Source organism: Vitis vinifera, chromosome 19 (assembly GCF_030704535.1).
Source record: "Vitis vinifera cultivar Pinot Noir 40024 chromosome 19, ASM3070453v1".
In the NCBI taxonomy this organism is placed as follows: Eukaryota; Viridiplantae; Streptophyta; class Magnoliopsida; order Vitales; family Vitaceae; genus Vitis; species Vitis vinifera.
This window is the reverse complement of record NC_081823.1, coordinates 13940406-13955723: the sequence shown is the minus strand read 5'-3', so window position 1 is coordinate 13955723 and position 15318 is coordinate 13940406. Positions and strand designations below refer to the sequence as shown.

Here is a 15318-nt window from a genome sequence, read left to right as displayed (position 1 = left end):
TGTCCTCCCCAAAGAGAATGAGGAAACCGTTCTGTTTGGATAGTTCAATGATAAGGAATAAGAAAGCATATCTTTTAGCATATGAATCTCGATTTAAAAGGTAAATAATGGATTTGGAAAATCTCATGATAAAGAGTTTATGATAAGAAGGGTTACCAAAATAACTTTGGAATGTTTTAGTACTTTAAAGGAGATATAAAATATTTCAAAAAATACTTTGCATAATAGATTGTTTAATTCATTTTTTCAAATAAACATTTTTTTGGAGTTTTTCATAAAGAATATTTCATCCATTAAGGAATTGCTAAAAGGTTTTATTTTTTGGAGTATTTAATGGAAAAAATTATTATGAAATTGATATGAAAATATTTATTAAGTTGGAAAAGTGTAAGGAATAAGAAAAGTAAATCTTATAAGGATTTTTGAATACGAGAAGCAAAAGTTCCTTTCTTGGACAAGGTGCTCTCAAGATAATTCAAAATCTTATAAATTGATAATTTTCTTATTACATAAGAGTTTCCAATTTGGAAAATAAATACTTTGGAAATTTTCATTAGAGATAATTTATTATTAAAGAATTATTACCAAAAGGCTTAATAATTTGATGTAAATAAATTTCTTTAAAACATTTCCTAGAGAAAGATAAGAACTCTCCACATGGATGAGACTAAATATGTCTGTAGTGGGAGCAACCACCCCCACAATGGATTCTTTACTAGTTCAAGGACAATGGTTATACACTTGACATTGGATATGAAGTGGGAAAATTGCCCCATGCAGTCCCACTTGCATAGTCCATGGGCTAAATAGAAGGTATATTGATTTTGCCTTTAGATACTTTTATGGTTAAGACAAGGAGATCAATTTGAGAGGGTCTCTTACTAGTAATAAGGTCATAACCTACCCCACATAGGCTTGATTCTTATGATACTAGGATACCTTGCAAAAGGACATGTAGTTTGAGAGCGCTATATTTTTCCTAAATTAATTACCAATTGCCGTGAATGCTCAATTATGTCATACAGTTATTTATAATCTTTGTTATAGATGTCATGTTGGTTTTATTATGACTTTCTTTCTCACAATAGGCCAACCCCAACTAATCAATTGGACTAATCTTATTCTAGACATAGTAACTAATTTCATAGAAATTAGTTTAGGAAGAGTTAGCTATTTCTTATGAACTAATCTAGCAAAAGGAAAAAGTGGTATATCAAGGTGGTATTAGACGGATCAAAAAACCAAGTGTCTAATACTTGGATCTTTAGATAATGTGTTGCAATAGCAACACATGTCCATTACTAAAGACTTTGATATTATCTTTCTAGTTTGCAATGACTATTTGGTGATAAGGATAGGTCAGCTTTGGCAAGCTACTCTTAAAGATGTTATGAATACTAGTATTCATATGATCTTAGAGGCCTTGTCATTTTCTTTTGAGATGGCTAAGGGGATTCTCAAAGATTATAGGGTGTTCATATGGAAGTCAAAGGTTCTTCAAGTTTTTCTCTCAAGAAGAAGAAAAATAACTCCAAATAAGGAAAGTTCAAGAGAAGGAATAAGAGAGCAAGCTCAGGGACAAGTGATTCCTTTGTGACCTTTTAGGACACTAGAAAAGGAATGTTTGGTTTACTAAAGGAAAAATGAAAGTATACATCATTTTCTCATTATTGAATATTTAGTGGTGGATTTCATCATTTATGGTGGATAGATTCTAGGCCCACTATCTGTAAGTCCTTATAGGATATTAAAAAATGATAAGATTAAATGATGGAATTATACTTACCTTACCTTCAAATGCAAGGTTAGTTATATAGTTTAGTGGGAGATAATATCTTATTCTTTTATATTTATTATATTATCACTTTGCCAAGTGATGAGAATAGTTAGATCTCAAGATTGGACCTAGCGCTAATTAAACATTTGGTATCTAGACCTAGGTCATATTAATCTAAATAGGATCTAAAGCCTAGTAAAGTTTGGACTCTTTGACTCTAGAAGATCTTCCAGTCTATGAATCATGTATAGATGGTAAAATGACCAAGAGGACTAGAGCTAAGGAATGTTTTGATTTAGTGCATACTAACATGTATGGAACTTTTAGTGTCCATGCATGGGTAGGGTATGGGTATTTCATTACTTTTAGTAATGATTACTCTCGGTTTGAATATGTACATAGGAAATCTGATGCCTTTGATACATTCATTAAATTTAAGGTGGGATCGGATAACCTATTGGACATACATACCAAGTCACTTCAATTAGATTAAGGTGATATGTCTAGTAAGTTTGATTATTTTCATTAGAGCACAATATTATTTCCTAGTTATGTGCACCAAGGTTTCCATTGCAAAATGGAGAGATGGAAATAAGATATCAAACTTGGATGGATATAGTGAGATTGTGGATAAGTTTCACATCTCATCCCGGATTCTATTGGGGATATGTCTTATAGACTATGTAATAATTTTTTTTTTTCTTTAGAGGTATATCAATTTATAAGGCAACTAAGAGGATTTTTGGGTTATTACCTTTATAGTCAGGATCATCAAAAGATATTTGTTGATACAAATATTAGATTTTTTATGAAGAATATATGATAAGGAATAAGGCAAAAAGTGATACAAATTGGAGGATGTATTAGAAGATAGTCCCACATTGCATAAGATACTATAGATCCAAAGGGTTAAAGACATATCATTCCTATGATTTCTAGTACACCTATGCCTCATCATAGTTAGAGATTTACATCCCATAGATTATGATGAAGAGGTGAGCAGTGTTTGTGATCAATTAAGGCAAGGAGCTACGAAGAAGTAGTTAGAATCTCTATATTCTAACATAATTTGGGTTCTTGTAAAAACATCTAATGGGATAAGACCCAGAGGTGTAAGTTGATCTACAAAAAAAACACAAGAGTAGATGAAAAACTTGAGTTTTATGTGACTAAGACTTTAGCTAAAGGTTATAGTTTAAAATTTTGTTTCAACTATGGAAAACCTTTTCAACAGTGGTCGTACTTAAATCCATTAAATTATTCCTATCTATTGCAGTGTGTCTCATTTAGCCTTGTGTATACAAGAAGGCACAGGGAAGCATGGTGATGCTCTAAGATCTTACAGGTAAATGACAATCTACTCATTAGATATGATGTAGGGATATTATTTTCAGTCAAAATCTAGTAGTATACTCAATTCTAGATGAAAATCTAGAGGAAGGCATAATATATTCTTAAGATTAAGGTCCTTTAAGACTACAAGAATAGGAAAATTATGGCATGTCACCTACATAGATAAGCATCTAGTTAAGTACATGATACAAAACTCCAAGAAGGGCTTGTTACTCTTTGGATTTGGAGTTATCTTTTTTCTGATCAATTTCCTTGGACATCTATGGAGAGAGATTGCATTAAGGTAGTATCCAATGCCTCTGCAATGGATAGCCTTGAGTATGTGATGCTATGTGCTAGACTAGATATTTGATTTATTATAGGAATAATAAGTGGATATTAGTCCATTTCCTTATTAGAGCTTTGGGCAGATATCAAACATATACTCTAGTATCTTTGGAGACAAGGGATTATATGTTTATGAGTCTTTATAATGAGTTGATACTCTTTTTGTACCAGGAAATTAGACTTCAGTCAGATAAGGACTCTCGTAGGTCTACCTCTAGGTATGTGTACACTCTAAGTGGTTTTTTGTTATTTCTATAACAACAAAAGAAGCCTTTTGGCTTATGGGTAGTTCCTTTGGCTATTTCCTTAACAAAAGTACTACTAGAAGAGGAAACACAAAAGAGGAAGTGTTACCTTATTATGAGATAGTACAAGGAGGTGATATGACTATGGAGCATAATCTTTCTATAGTGCCTAGTTTGCTTTTGAGGATAGTGGGAGTTTGTTGGGATTGAGCCCCTAAAAGCAAGACATGAAATAACAAAGTTAGACTTAACTATCCTTTTGCTATCATCTTGGTGTATTGACATTAATTTTAACATCCAACCCAAGTGTCTTACTATAGACCCTCAATTTTGTCCTCTTAGCACATGTCCTATTAGATACTTGTTCGATACTTTATAGTTAGCTCCTTGGTGGCCCATATCTACTCACGCTACACTACTACAAAAATAGTTTATGGTGTCACTATTTACGGTGTCACTATTAAAATAATGACACCATAGGATTTATAATTAATAAAGGTGACACATCATATAAAAAATCTTCACTTGAGGTAGTTAGATGATATTAATTTTATATTTATAGTGTCATTTTTTGGGAAGTGACATCATATAAAATAATTTTTTTTAAGTATTATAACCCATTTTTAGAATTAATAATGATGGATACTATATAAAAATCCCATTGTTTCCATATCTCACCCACAATCCAAAAAATCTCAATATATAAATCCTATATATAAAATCGTGATCTTCTTCAACCTTTTCTCTCACCCATAGTCAACATGCTCACAACCGACATTCTTCACTTTGTGGACTTCCAGGTAACCCAAAATCTCTTGGATCTATCATTTTTTTTTCTTTTATTAATGTCATTATATTAATTGTTTCAACATCTTTGTATTATGGTTTTTGTGAATTGTGTATTCTTGAGTTGTAGGGAAGAAAAATTTAGGTTTAATCTTCTAGCATAGAAGAAAAAACTGTAGATTAATTGATTTCTTAATCTAAACCAAACACATGATCAAATCCTTAAAAAAAAGGGGAAAAACAGGAAAAAAAAAATGAATGATTTTTAATATCTATTTGTGTGAGAATGACAGGTACATAATTTTTTTTAGATATACTATCACATAATCTTCATCCTTTCTAAAAAACGAGAGAGGAAAAAAAAATGATTTTTCTGTTTGTATCTAAGTGGGAATGAGATATAGAATTTCGTTGAGAGTATCCAACCCCAAAAGGACCAATTCGGGAAGGCATGTGTGGTATTGACGGGAGATGATAAGATGAAAATCATAACCATAGCCATGTTTGATCTCTCTATGTCTTTCTATCCTCTTCAATTAATTCATGGGCATAGATATTTTATTTAGTTTTTATATTTAGTTTATTTATAGTTTATTTAGTTTCTAAAATCCAATTAGCTAGATATTTTATTTGATTTTATTTTTATATTGAAGTAGTTGAGTTTTGGAAAGTTTTTATATTTTGTTAATAGAAATAGAAATTTTTATATTTTTTATTATTAGGAATTTCTATTTTGTTAAATTGTAAGTATCTATCTCAATAAGAGATTATTAATATTCAAATGAAAGTGATGAAAGAGAGTAAATATTTTAATGCTCAATTATATTTTAATGTTTTTTTTTTTTTTTACATAAGGGTTTATTTATGTTTTCAATTTTGAAGTTTCCTTTCCAAGTCCATCAACAAAAGTAGTGTCCAACCTTAAAATGGACATGTGTGGTATTAACGGGAGATGATAAGATGGAAATCATAACCATAGCCATGTTCGATCTCTCTATGTCTTTCTATCCTCTTCAATTAATTCATGGGCATAGATATTTTATTTAGTTTTTATATTTAGTTTATTTATAGTTTATTTAGTTTCTAAAATCCAATTAGCTAGATATTTTATTTGATTTTATTTTTATATTTAAGTAGTTGAGTTTTGGAAAGTTTTTATATTTTGTTAATAGAAATAGAAATTTTTATATTTTTTATTATTAGGAATTTCTATTTTGTTAAATTGTAAGTATCTATCTCAATAAGAGATTATTAATATTCAAATGAAAGTGATGAAAGAGAGTAAATATTTTAATGCTCAATTATATTTTAATGTTTTTTTTTTTTTTTACATAAGGGTTTATTTATGTTTTCAATTTTGAAGTTCCCTTTCCAAGTCCATCAACAAAAGTAGTATCCAACCTTAAAATGGGCATGTGTGGTATTGACGGGAGATGATAAGATGGAAATCATAACCATAGCCATGTTCTCTCTGTGTCTTTCTATCCCCTTCAATTAATTCATGGGCATAGATATTTTATTTAGTTTTTATATTTAGTTTATTTATAGTTTATTTAGTTTCTAAAATCCAATTAGCTAGATATTTTATTTGATTTTGTTTTTATATTTAAGTAGTTGAGTTTTGGAAAGTTTTTATATTTTGTTAATAAAAATAGATATGAGGACTTAAAAGGTTTATATTTAGGTAGTGCTTGAGCCAAGGAAAATGATAGTCCACTATCTTGACCCTATGCATCACAAACCATGTGAGGACTTAAAGGATATCGTAAACATGTAAGTTCTTCCTATTATTTTTCATAGTATTATTTTTAAATAAAAAAAATACATTCACCTCAAACACATTTTTTTATCATTTATATATATTAAAACATATAACATTTACCTATTTTTAAAATGTACCCATTGAACTTATTTACATAGGACTCTTCGAATATCTGCAAAGAAAACATCTAAGAGGGAATCATCTTAGCAACTAGTGCAAGTGACATCCAAAAATTTTTCTTTACACATTAGCTTATGCATTTGCACCATTTATATATGTGAGTACTAATGTTATTTTATAATTGATCGATTAGTGTCCAAGACAAGAAGGAGGGTTCGAATGTGGCTACTTTGTTATGAGATTCATTAAAGAGATAATTTTTTATCCTACAATTATTGCTTCAAAGGTATTACTTATTTAATGAATTGTACATAGTTTTAGGCTTCCAAATGTTATGCATTTTAATGTTATTTTCTTATTTGATTTCAGTTTTGTGATAAAAAAAACATATTCTCAAGTAGAATTATATTTCCATTTATTCATCAGAAGAAGCGCCCTTCGATGAAATTAGAGGAGAATGGGTTACTTTTGTGCTACAACTAATCATGAATCATGTTAATGCATCATGATCACCATGCATGGTGAGTCCCTTAGCTACTACATGAATATTTCCATAGGTATTTTATAGTAATTCTTATTCTTTGAATAATGTTTCTATTTGAAAAAAAAAAATAGTTCTTAGATTTGTTCATTTATGATAACATCGATCCATGTTTATTTTCTTCAATAAAAATCTTTAAAACTCATTAAATTTTGAAATGTAGGTATACACTCTTGGGATGGTGAAATGGAGAATAAAAAGAAAGAAGAAGGCAACAAGATTTTGGGTTTTTAAATGCAACTCTTATGTTATACGTTGTAGGACATAAACGTTACTTTAATTGCAACTGAGAAATTTAGATTTTTAGATGGGACTTTTATGTCATTTTATGGTTAGCCGGTTTTATGCTTAGGAAATGGAGGTATACATGAATCTTGGGATCTTTAACATTTCTAAATCATGTTTTGGTATGTATTCACTCTTCTTTTTTAGTTTTGATGGGTTTGATATGTTGGACGTACTATCCTTTTGTGAACATTTGATATACAAATATTATTAGATGATTAATGTATTATGAGTTATTCCAGAAACATTACAGAAAAATGAGTTAAATATAATATGATTGTTATATTTATGGACAAAATATAAATAGGTTAATCTTATTAATTCATAAGCATTACAAAAATCAACAACTAAAACCAATCATATCTTCCACAATAATTTACAATGATGTGATACCATAACTTAAAGATGATGCATTTAATGTGACATCATAACTCAAAGATGATGTATTTAATGTGCCACCTTATCATCACTAGAAATATATGGTGTCACTTCCGAATGGGTCACCATTTATCTACTTTGGTGTCACTTCCAAATACGTCACCAATTGGTACCCTCTATGGTGTCAGTGGAGAAGGTGACGCTATGTTGTAGTAACACCCTATGTTTATGGTGACTCGTTATAAATGTCACCATATACCTTTTTCCTTGTAGTGCTACTTACCTTTCTTGAGCCACCTTGGAGACTCTAGTTAAGGGATTGCCTAACCCCTTTATTGTGACCCTTGGCAGTTTTGATTTAGACTTAAGCTTTCCATTCCTTTTTAGGATAGTTCTTAAGCATGTTTAGGTCACTTAGACAATATCCCGATCACTTTAGGACACTTAGTTCATTAGGCACCCATGTAGGCCCGTTTAAACACTTCATCGGGCTTAACTTTTATATGTATATATATAGATAACTTTTATTATTATTATTATTATTATTATTGCATGTATTCGATAATTATATTTATTTTGTTTATTCATTTTCATTTTTTACTCTTTATTTGTTTATTATTATCATTGTCATTATTATTACTATTACAATTTTTATTTTTATTTTTATTTTATTTATTCACTTATCTAATAGGAATTTGCTTGAATTGTTTAGACTCCAAAATGTGCATATAGCCCCCTTATTGAATGATGGATATATAATCTAGTATCTCATTGTTCTCTTTCTTTTCTTTTAAATCATATTTTATTTTATTACCAATCTCATGATTTCCATTAGTTTATTCTCTTTTCTTCTAATTTTTATTTTATTTTTATTTTCAATTTAATTTTATTCTGTTTTGCATGAGGAAATTATTGAGAGAGCTTGCTACTGTTAAAGATGGGGCTGTCCGGTTTAAAGTACCAGAAGATATTAAATCCTAAAGCCTTGATTTTGGAGTAGACCCTTGGAGTGAGGATGAAGATTGGTTCTTTGATGACGAAGATTCTGATATAGAAGAGAAAAAAGAATCTCTTCTTACCAAACGTCAAGGAAAAGGTGCTGATTTTGTTCGTGCAGCATAGGAGATTGTTGATAGTTATGAGGAGTTGAAGAAACAGGATCAAGTTGATGATTTTAACTCTGCCAATGATGTTGCTGTGACAAATAGTGAGAATTTAGTGGACTCATCATCTAATTCTGGGTTGAAGGATCAGCCTGAAGCCCCCACAGTAGCAGTCAATTCAAGATTAAAAACTTCATATTCTGCCAAGGATAGAAGTGAACCAAAGCTACTTGAGAAAGTCCAGAATGAGTTGCTGTCGGTATTTGCAAACCAACTGCTTGAGAAGGAGCACTCTAGGTGCCATGCGTTGCTTAGAGATGACAAGGTGGATAATTTATCAAGGAAAACCAAAATAGGAAGGAAGTGGCCACACAACACGCATATAGTGGGCTGTGAGGGAGATTCCTTTGGGTTTTTTTTTAGAAAGAAAAGTCAACTGATCTAATGACTTACCAAACAACATGCGGCTGCATCCTTGGGAAATCTCCAATGTGAACCACATGTATGCACTTTCCTATATCACGTGCATCGACGGAAAGGAAAGAAATATTAGAGTGAAGCCGCCATATAAAGGAGGAGGCGACTGTTTGGAAGGGATCAACCTGTGTTTTGAAGCATGAGAGGCTGCTGTTTGAAGTGATCCGATGAGGGATTTTTTAGAGCCTTTGAGGATACCGTTTGGGAGGAGATTAGTAGCATTTTGAAGGGATCATAGGCTGCTGTTCGCACAAAGATCAGTCCGCATTTTCAGAGCGTGAGGAGCTACTGTTTGAGATGATCCGAAGAGAGAGTTTTGAGAGCATGCGAGAGGCTATTTCAAGGGATATAAAAGAGAGAGTTTAGAGAGTGTGAGAGGGGCTGTTTTGAAGGGATCAGTGCAAGGAGATTTGAGAGCAAAGAGGTGGCTATTTGAACTCACTGACGAAACCATCTGGACAATAGCCCATCCATCCATGCATCTTTGAAAATGATGAATCCTCCAATTCCCATCATTGTCAACTACACAACCAGACCATATTTTATTCTCTTCTAGCCACTAGAGTGCTGCAGATTATAAAAAATAAAATAAAATTCTGACCTGGAATACATAAAAGAACTTGGTTCGGGTACTTATGGAATTGTATCTTATGGAAAGAGGAAGATGGCCGCCACATAAGCCACACATTAAGAGATGATTTTCTGAAACACGGAAAGAACAGCACGCATCTAAGAGCGGTCTTCCTACAACAGATTCAACAATATGCATTCTTGAAGGCAAGTTTCTTTTTCTTTTTTTTAAAATTTTATTTTAGTTTAATTTTAATTTATTTCGTTAGTTTAGATGTTTTTTTTATAATTAGTTTAATTAATTCTACATGATAAAGTTCTTATTTTTTTCATTTCAATTTACTTTAGTGCTGATTTTTCTTTTAGTTTAGATGTGTTTGTGAGTTTCTAACTTTTTGGTTTAATCAATTTTATGTGAAAAAATCATGTTTCTTTTATTCTACCTTGGTTAAATTAAACTCATCTATTTAGTTTAAATACTTTTGTAGTTTTAGATCATTGAAAAAATTAATTCCATGTTTGAAAGTTCTTACTTTTAGTTTTCTTTTATTTAATTTTGTGCATTTTAATTAGTTTAGGTAATTTTATAATTTTAGTTTATTAATAAAATTAATCCCATGTTCGAAAGCTCACTTTTTTTTAGCTTGCTTCAATTTAATTTGGTTCATTTTGATTAGTTTAGGTACTTTTATAGTTTTAATTCATTAATAAAATTGATTCTATATTTGAAAGTTCATGCTTTTAGTTTACTCTGATTTGGCTTCACTCATCTATTTAGTTTAGGTATTTTCTATAATATTAGCTTATTAATAAAATTAATTTTATGACTGAAAATTCACATTTGCCTTGACTTAATTTCGTCCATTTTAACCAGTCTAGATGCATTTGTGTGTTTGATTGATCATGTGCTAATTCTTGATTGTTATTTTTAATTGATGTGTTTCTCGAAAATAGTCATTAATTCTTGGTGGGTATATCGTTAGCTTATATGATCTAAGTTCGAATAGTTTATTGCTTTGGTAGTCTATGGTAAAATTTACTTTTCGGAGGCCATCGGAAAATAGTGAAGATTGACCTCCATTCCCACCACTTCAATTTTCTCAGTTGTCAAAAACTCTACTTTGCGATTTTAATCACTTTTGTTTTGCTTGGTATTTTGTTCCTTATGTCTTGTCGTTTTCAAATTAATTTCTTTTATTTTGAAATCCAACACTTTTCTTAAAAGATCCCTTTAAAAATCTATTTAAAAAAAATTCATTTAGAGTCCTTAGAATAAAAAAAAAAAATCTCATTTTCTTAAAATTTGCAACCATATTTCGATCGGTTTGCATCCTTCTCAATTTTCAACAAAAATTTTGGTTTTAAAAAAAATGCGAATCAAAGCTTGTGGTCCCAAATAAATGGGACAATTTTAGGCTAAATTCATGTATATTAATTTGGGGAATTGGTGAAATCCCTACATAAGAAAATCTTTTTCAAAATTTATTTTTTGCTACCACCTTGCTATTTATTGTAATCATATTTACATTTTTTCTTTTTGGGAATTGTATGCAAGATATGTATGATAATTAATTATTCCAAATTCTGATAATTTTTGCTAATTAATTAGATAAGCATGCTAGGATTTATTATTCATTATTTATTATTTATTATCTAACCCCCATGTCCTAAGGAAGCGCATTAGGAGTTATATATGCTATCTAGGTACGTTCCAAAATTTCATGAATATGTGTCATTGCCCTTGTTTGATGCCATACTTGATTGTCTCAATGCTTGTCTGATCATCCTTGATAAAATGCATGTCATGTGTCATACTTTTGAATTAACCATTGATGTTTTAGGGTTTTTCTTTCTTGTTTTATTTTCCCTTTAAAATAAAAATAAAATAAGTGGCGGCTCCAACTTTTCCAAAACTAAATATTTTTTCACAAATAAAAAGCTAGTCTCGCCGATCGAGTGGGAACGCAAGTGAAAAATATGGGTCCGCACTTACATTGTACATGACCTACGTGCATTAAGAGTTAAACAAAAGATACAAGTAATGGGTTCCTTTGTAGGTAGATAAGTTGTCCCCAGTTGGTTCATGGATTTGGGAAAACCAGTAGAGATTGTAGTGCACCACCTCCTCATAATTAGAGGGATGGTTTATCTTGGCCATCAGGATGAGTTTCCCATAGCAAGTGCACTAATGTATGTGATGCACACTGGATAAAACCTATGATGAATCATGATGCAAGGCTAAACGACTCTGGGTCATGAGCTCAGGGCTATAAATGCTAAGAATGACTCTGGGTCATAGATGAGAAAAACGACTCTAAGTCGTGAGCTTTGGGCTCTAAATGGAAAAGAAATGACTCTAGGTCATAAATGAAAATTGACTCCGGGTTGAGAACTCAGGGCTCTAAATGGATAGTCGATCAGGATGCTTTCCGGCTCATGGTGCCGGGTCGAGGCCACTCACAAGTGGCTAGAATGATGAAAATGAGACATCTCAAGGATGTGAAGGATGCAAACGACTCTGGGTCATAAGCTTAGGGCTCAGGATGCTATGAATGACTCTGGGTCATGATGCGATGAGTAACTCAGGGTTATGATGAATAGCTCAAGGCTATGGGTGGAATGAATGACTCTGGGTCATGATGCAATAAGCAAATCAGAGTTACGATGAATAGCTCAAGGCTATGGATGACATAAATGACTCTGGTTCATGATGCAATGTGTAACTCGGGGTTACAATGAATAGCTCAAGGCTATGAGCTTTGGGCTCTAGAAAGAACGGCTAGAAGGAGAATGCAACACGCAAACTCCCGGTCAAACCACTCATGGGCGACCAAATGATGAAGGCTCAACTCAAGGCTGGAAAGACTCGGGGTCTATAGGAAACGATAGCTTAGGGCTACCAGGCTCAGGACCTAAGGGAAGAAAGAGAGCTCAGGGCTATAAGACTTAGGGTCTAGAAGGAATGGATAACTCAGGGCTATGAGGCTCGAGGCCTAGAAGGAACGGATAAATCAAGGCCATAAGACTCAGGGTCTAAAAGGAGTGGATAGCTCAGGGCTTTGAGGCTCAGGGCCTAGAAAAAACAGGTAAAGAAGACCAACTCGAAAGTGGATAGGAAGTAAATGGGCTCAAAGTCGTATACTCAAAGTGACAAGAGTCGGACTACTGAGCTCAAGAAGGGAAATATGCCCCAGTAACCAGGGTGCTCACATTGCTAAAACAACCAGTAAATCAATCATCCGCTAAAATCAATGGGTCAGGGACCAATACACCATGACAAACCTCTGAAAAGTCAAACTGGAAGAACTCTCTGTGTCTGAAAAGCTGCTCTGCCAACGAATCTCAAAAGGTAAATCTCAAAGTGTGGATATCGTGGCTCATCTAAAAACAAATCTCAAAGTGCACAAAATACTACTCATATGGATAATCCAATATGCAAGGTAACAATGACGAAAACAAATCCATCTCATGAACATCTAGCTAAAGGATCCGCCCATGCTCCTTGGGTGAAACCTGATATGATCCATCTCTATCTCGACAAATCCATGTAGGGAGGTCCTGATATAATCAATCGTCAAAAGCTCTAAACTAATACTCAATCTAAAACCAAGTTGGCCACTGTCTCAATCTCAAGGATACTCAAAGAAAATGAGGAAATACTCCCCAGTATAAGTTCCGATATCAAAGTCATGAGGTAAACAACCGACACTAATCATCCATTCTCATACCACTGCCCAAACTAATCTCACAAAGGAGAGGGGAATATGCTCCAGTATGATATTTGATGTCAAAGTCGTGAGATAAACAACCAACAATGATCATCCATCTATATACCGCTGCCCGAACATAATCTCATCATGGAGAGGGGAATATGCCCCAGTATGGATATCTGATGTACAATAAAGAATTCGTCAAAATCAATCAAACATCTCAATAACCATGGATAGGAATAGTCATATCATCCAACAACAACTAAAAGCCTCAGAGAAAAGGGGAAATATGCCCCAGTGTGGATATTTGACGCACAATCAAAAGGATGAATCTAATGTCATCAATCAACTGTCTCCAACTCAACAATAATCCACTAAGAAATCAGAATGAAGTATCAACAAATACCTCAAGGAAGACTCTTTAAATTTGATCTCAAATGAATAATCAAAATGATGAGGAATATGATAATCTCGAGAGTAGAAGCACGTCTCTGATGAATCCCTAACTAAATCTGATGGGAATCTGGTGACCTCCAAGTGAGGGAATATACTCTAGTGTACAAGATCTATATACTGCACTGAAAACTGTCTCCAACAAAAAAATGATCCACTAGTCTATCTCAAAAATACTCTGCAGATGGAACCTAGAATCATGAAAACTGTCAATGAGCTCAATAATGCTCCACTAGAACTGATATCATCTCAACATGCTCCACTAGGGATCTTTGATTGATGAAAATGCCCAGGCTCAAATAAAGTGCTCCACTAGGGGCTCATCTCAACCAAATGAAAGGAGAATATGCCCTAGTATGGATATCTGATGTGCAATAGAATTGGAAGCTAAACAACATCAAATATCATCCATAAAAATGAAGTAATCGTCTACATCCAACACTAGATCACCTCCAAGCATCAAAGAAGCATCTCCTAGAAGAAGAAATAGAACAACGTCTATATATCAACCAAATCCCAAACACTAGCCTAAGTAGAGGCTGTCAAAGATAACATTTGATCTCATGGCCTCAAGGTGGTCTTAAGACACGAGACGTAACGTAAACTAGGGTGATAAGATGAAAGAAATGAAGGGAAACTAGGTTCAAATACCCAATGATCAAACCCATACCCTCATGTACAAAATGTAATGCATAGAAAAAATCTCATGAGTCATGAACCTAAAGGTAACCAAAGGAAATGTTGATGGTGAAACAAGAGAAAGGATAAGTGGTCAAACCATCAATGAAACATGTGAGTGATGTGAAGAAGGTATCGAATCAGTAATGTGTATCAATATGTAGGGAATAGATAAAATATGGAACAATGATTTGGAAAGAGGTGGTGAGATACAAAAGAAGGCAATGAGAAAGTGGAATGAATGATGATCAACTCATATTAGTACAATAAAGGAAAGTCATATCACCAATGATGGAATGGTGAATAAGACAATGATCTGGAGACCCTAGTAAAAGGTCATTCATCTCTCTTACCTAACACATATCTACCATGACCTGAGAAGCATAGGATACCATAGAACTCTCACATGAACCCTCGAGACTCCAAATGCATGACACGAATGGCTCAAGGAGTGCAAACCTATATAAAAATCTCGCAAGAACCCACAATGACAAATATACCCAATAAATAGACCTCAAAAGGTGACATAAGTGCCCAATGGAGCAAGATTCCACACACAAACATATCATTTCACTTTTTCTTTCTTTTTTTTTTTCTTTTTTTTTTTGTTTTTTTTGTTTTTTTGTTTTTTATTTGTTTGTTTGTTTTTTCTTTTTTTTTAGCGCATGCTCTGATCATCAATAAGTCAAACTCCAATGGGAAAGATACAAGAAATGAATAAACTCTCTCAAATCACTGATGAATACATGAACC

General features: G+C 32.7%; 1 long non-coding RNA gene across 2 annotated transcripts; it reads left to right on the top strand.

The window, feature by feature from the left end:
- Positions 1-6472: 6472 nt before the first annotated feature.
- On the top strand, positions 6473-7325 carry LOC132253438 (uncharacterized). 2 transcript variants are annotated; one of them, XR_009465305.1, is made up of 3 exons: positions 6473-6656; positions 6797-6891; positions 7075-7325. It is a non-coding gene; the product is annotated as an uncharacterized LOC132253438 (long non-coding RNA). The 2 variants fall into 2 exon arrangements; XR_009465304.1 differs by having other exon boundaries at positions 6740-6891.
- Positions 7326-15318: the final 7993 nt, after the last annotated feature.